Here is a 5,420-nt window from a genome sequence, read left to right as displayed (position 1 = left end):
ACATGGTGCTTGCCTAATTGCTCTTTGAGGCTCTTTATGGAAATCCTGATGCAGTTCTAAACGTCCTATGAAGATGAAAGCTGTTTTGTTTTTTTATAAGGAGGGAAGAGAGAGGAGGGGGAAAATAACAGCACAACCATAACCGAGAAAGACTCATTTACATACCCTCCAACATTTCTCCGATGAAAACAGGGATGCCCTATTCAATATTATTATTAATAATAATAATAATAATAATAATAATAATAATAATAATACCCCGCCTATCTGGCTGGGTTTCCCCAGCCATTCTGTGTGGCTTACAGCATGTATCGAAACATAATAAAACATCAAACATTTAAAAACTTCCCAATACAGGGCTGCCTTCAGATGTGTTCTAAAAGTTATGTAGTTCTTTATCTCCTTGACATCTGACGGGAGGGCGTTCCACAGGGAGGGCACCACTACCGAGAAGGCTTTCTACCGAGGAGAAGTAGTAGTAGTAATAATAATAATAATAATAATAATAATAATAATAATAATAATAATACTTATACCACACCCATCTGACTGGGTTGCCCCAACCACTCTGGGCGACTTCCAGCATACAGTGGTACCTCGGGTTAAGAACTTAATTCATTCCGGAGGTCCGCTCTTAACCTGAAACTGTTCTTAACCTGAAGCACCACTTTAGCGAATGGGGCCTCCTGCTGCCGCCACGCCGCCGCTTCACAATTTCTGTTCTCATCCTGAAGCAAAGTTCTTAACCTGAGGTACTATTTCTGGGTTAGCGGAGTCTGTAACTTGAAGTGTCTGTAACCCGAGGTACCACTGTATATAAAAACATTTTCTAAAAACCTTTCCTATACAGGGCTGCCTTCAGATGGTCAGGAGTCGCATAACTCCATACCCTCCAACATTTCATGAAGGTAGGGATGTCCTAAGGAAAAGCAGGAGGTTCCTGGGTCAAATCAGAAACTGGGATGGCTTCTGTAAATCCAGGATTGTCCCTGGAAAATAGGGACACTTGGAGGGTCTGCATTTATCAGGCAAAACAGAAATGTGCTGCTGCACTGCCAAAGTTTCCCTTAACTGTCTTGTGTGATGGCAATTTCCGCAATGTGCCACTCAAAAGGATGCAGAGCCCTCTGCAACAATCCCAGAAAAGGATATGTACATGGTACATCTATGGCACATCTGGTTATGCTTCTTGGGGACAGTTCCGGGTTTCCCAGCAAACAGCCAGAAGTGCTGCAAAAGTCTGCAGAACCAGTTCCAGCAGAGATGGCATTCCACTGCAGAAAAAGGGGAACGCGATGGCTTTATTGTACTGTCTGCAAACATAGTCTATGTACACAGCTTCAGATACCGAGGATATTACCTGTGATTAGCTATATTGCTCTCTTCCTGGGACAAAGAACATCTTCAAATGTTTGTCTCGTAGAAGATTTGCATGACACGGACTGACACGGGAGCTTCTGCCATTCTCTGCCAAGCCAAAGACCTGTGAGAGTTACTGACTAGGTCATTCTGAGCTGCAACATTAGTCCCTCTTGCCCAACACTATCTAGTCCAGCCTTCTTCGCCCTCTGGATGTTTTGGACTACAAATCCCATCGTACCCAGCCAGCATGGCCAATGGTCAGGGATGATGGGATTTGTAGTCCAAAGCAGCTACTCTGTTCCGAACTTAAAAATGGAAAGCGTAATGCTGGTGGTCAACAAAAGAGGTTTAAAGACTGTCTCAAGGCAAATCTTAAAAAATATAAACACTGACAACTGGGAAACACTGGCCAGCGAGCGCTCCAGTTGGAGAACAGCCTTTACCAGAGGTGTCATGGGCTTTGAAGACACTCGAACTCAGGACGCAAGGGAGAAACGTGCTAAGAGGAAGGCACGCTTGGCAAATCCACACCGTGATCAACTCCTGCCTGGAAACCAATGTCCCCATTGTGGAAGGACGTGTGGGTCCAGAATTGGCCTCCACAGTCACTTATGAACTCATTGTTAAAACCTCATGAACTCTTATGAACTCATTGTTAAGATGAAGAAGAAGAAGAAGAAATCCAAAAATAAACAAATGGAAGACACCAATGCTGGGGGGCATCCTCCTGAGAGCCCCCACCCCACAATTCTTCTCTGTCAGTATTTTGTAGGAAGGATTCAAGGGCACAGTGGAAACACAGGTTTGAACAATTAAAACAGGGCTTTTTAATTTTGAGGAAAGGTGAGTAGGAGAATCATAGAATCATAGAATAGAATCATAGAATCATAGAGTTGGAAGAGACCACAAGGGCCATCGAGTCCAACCCCCTGCCAAGCAGGAAACACCATCAGAGCACTCCTGACATATGGTTGTCAAGCCTCTGCTTAAAGATCTCCAAAGTAGGAGACTCCACCACACTCCTTGGCAGCAAATTCCACTGTCGAACAGCTCTTACTGTCAGGAAGTTCTTCCTAATGTTTAGGTGGAATCTTCTTTCTTGTAGTTTGGATCCATTGCTCCGTGTCCGCTTCTCTGGAGCAGCAGAAAATAACCTTTCTCCCTCCTCTATATGACATCCTTTTATATATTTGAACATGGCTATCATATCACCCCTTAACCTCCTCTTCTCCAGGCTAAACATGCCCAGCTCCCTTAGCCGTTCCTCATAAGGCATTGTTTCCAGACCTTTGACCATTTTGGTTGCCCTCCTCTGGACACGTTCCAGTTTGTCAGTGTCCTTCTTGAACTGTGGTGCCCAGAACTGGACACAGTACTCCAGGTGAGGTCTGACCAGAGCAGAATACAGTGGCACTATTACTTCCCTTGATCTAGATGCTATACTCCTATTGATGAGGCCCAGAATTCCATGGGCTTTTTTAGCTGCCGCGTCACACTGTTGGCTCATGTCAAGTTTGTGGTCAACCAAGACTCCTAGATCCTTTTCACATGTACTGCTCTCAAGCCAGGTGTCACCCATCTTGTATTTGTGCCTCTCATTTTTTTTGCCCAAGTGCAATACTTTAGATGACATGCTAGAACTGTATAAAATTATGGCATGGAGGACATGGACCTGAAAAAGCCCTTCTCCCTCTCTCAGAACTTAGAAGCATCCAATGAAGGTGAAATATTGGGACATTCGGGATAGAAAAAGAATGTACTCCTTTACACTGTGCAGACTTAAGTTATGAAAAGGACTCCCCCAAGAGGGGATGAGAACAGGATGCCAGATGAGATGAGTGCTTGGCCTGATCCAGGACAGCTCTTCTTATTTATTTATTCATATTTATATATTGACGGATTGTAAGAAAGCCTCCAAGCCGCCATCAAAAACATTGAAATCATTCGTACTTTTTCTTCTGATGTCCTTAAAGCGAAAGCTCTTCTCGCTGAAATTCAACACAGCTATTGAAGGTGCAGGAATTGTGTCCTCTTCCGCACCTGGGCAACCTAACGGTGAGCAGGCAAATTCTTGGTTTAAATTCCTACTTCCTCCCTGAGTTCCTTGAGGTGAGGCCCTCACTTCGCTGCTCAAAAGACTGGGATGTGGCAGGATCAGCTCCTGTGACGTTTCCTACCTGCTCCTCTGCCCCCTCAACAAATATCACATCACAACCTGAGTCATGCGCTGCTCAGATCAGCTATGGAATTCCCTTCGGGTATCTGCAACAAGTTGCTCTTGGGCACATGTGTCACGATGAGCAGAGCTTCAGGAAGTGCATATTTTCCTGGTATGGCAATCCAGTGGGGGTTGAGGCGGGGAAGGATTTTGGCCCATACAGTAGCTCCCTTGTTTTGACACAACTATTACAAAAGGCCCAGGGACCTTGTCCTCATTGCCCTTACCCATCAGATGCAGGCAGTGATGAAGGGTACCCATTAGGACTGGGAGGGAAGAAGGCGAGGAGGCCAACAGCAGAGGGCGCCAGAGCCATCGGCAGTACCAGGAGCAAGTCAGCAATGAAACACCTGGTCTCTGTGACGTTAACTCTTTATTCAAAGAAACCAAAACTGCTCAGGCGCTGTGATGACAGCAACTCTTCCCAGTAGGTCTTGCCCCAATGAGGCACTTGCAAGGACTGAAGGTCCCTGCTTTCCCACCACTCTCTAAGACTCCTGCCACCCCCACTGGTCCTTCCCCAGCAATCTGAGACTTCTCCGTCTTGTCTCTCTTTGCTCCACCGTCTTCATTCCTCTGCGTGTTCTGGGAGACCAGAGGGGAAGGGAGCTGGTCGCAGTGGGAGGAAGAGACCCCCTGGCTTCTTCAGCAGCCTGCCTCCATCATCCTGTCTCCTGGCCCATCTCCTCTCCTGCCTCTGATTCTGGACTGCTCTCTGCTACAGACTCTCCCTGCTCACTAAACCCTGTTGCCTTTTCAGCTTCCAACATTCCTCTTCCCAGTCTGCTCCCTCTTCTTGCTCTGACCACTCATCATCAATCCACCACCGCTCCCTGGGCTCTAAGTCTTCTTCCCTTGGGGGGTCCCCCAACTGGTGCCTCCCAGCATTCCTCTGCATCCAGCCAGACCATGATGACAGACAGATGAAGCCAGACGAAGCCTTGTCTCCATCCTGCCAAGTTCCATAAGAAATCGCAACGAGACTAAACAGGAGGAGGCCGGTACCTGGTGGGGAAAAAAATACAAAGGCTGGCAGGTGGGGGTTGGCTGAGGTTTAATAATAATAATAATAATAATAATAATAATAATAATAATAATTTATTATTTATACCCCATCCATCTGGCTGGGTCCCCCCAGCTACTCTGGGCGGCTTCCAACAAAACGCTAAAATGCAATAACCTATTAAACATTAAAAGCTTCCCTAAAAAGGGCTGCCTTTAGATATCTTCTAAAAGTTTGGTAGTAATTTTTCTCTTTGACATCTGGTGGGAGGGCGTTCCACAGGGCGGGTGCCGCTACCAAGAAGACCCTCTGCCTGGTTCCCTGTAACTTGGCTTCTCGCAGTGAGGGAACCACCAGAAGGCCCTCGGCGCTGGACCTCAGCGTCCGGGCAGAACGATGGAGGTGGAGACGCTCCTTCAGGTATACTGGACCGAGGTTGGTGGGGCAGTGCCCCCCTTCACCCTAACGGTCCAGCCTGCACTGTAAGCAAGTAATGTGCCTTTGAGCAGCTGAGCAACAGGCAGAGATCGAGTTGCCCCAGCTTTCCCCCCCAAGATGGGGAGATTTTGTTGTCCCATCCCCCCCAGCCTGATACACACAGTTCTCCAGAGGCACTTGGAGAAAGTGACTAGGCTTGAACCGCAGGCGGTGTTTAACTCTGCAACACTTCCGTTGCCTGATGACACACTTGTGCCCCATTCAGCCACCGCAAATCTCTGGGGAGTGCCTCGTGATGTCACGCTTTACTTTTGCACTGTCAAAGGCCCAGGGTCACACACACACACACACACACACACACACACACACACACACACAGGCACTCTGCCACTCCCATTG

This window comes from Podarcis liolepis (assembly GCF_965112155.1).
Source record: "Podarcis liolepis genome assembly, chromosome: 2".
Lineage (NCBI taxonomy): Eukaryota > Metazoa > Chordata > Lepidosauria > Squamata > Lacertidae > Podarcis > Podarcis liolepis.
The sequence above is the reverse complement of the archived record's forward strand: the minus strand, read 5'-3'. Positions refer to the sequence as shown.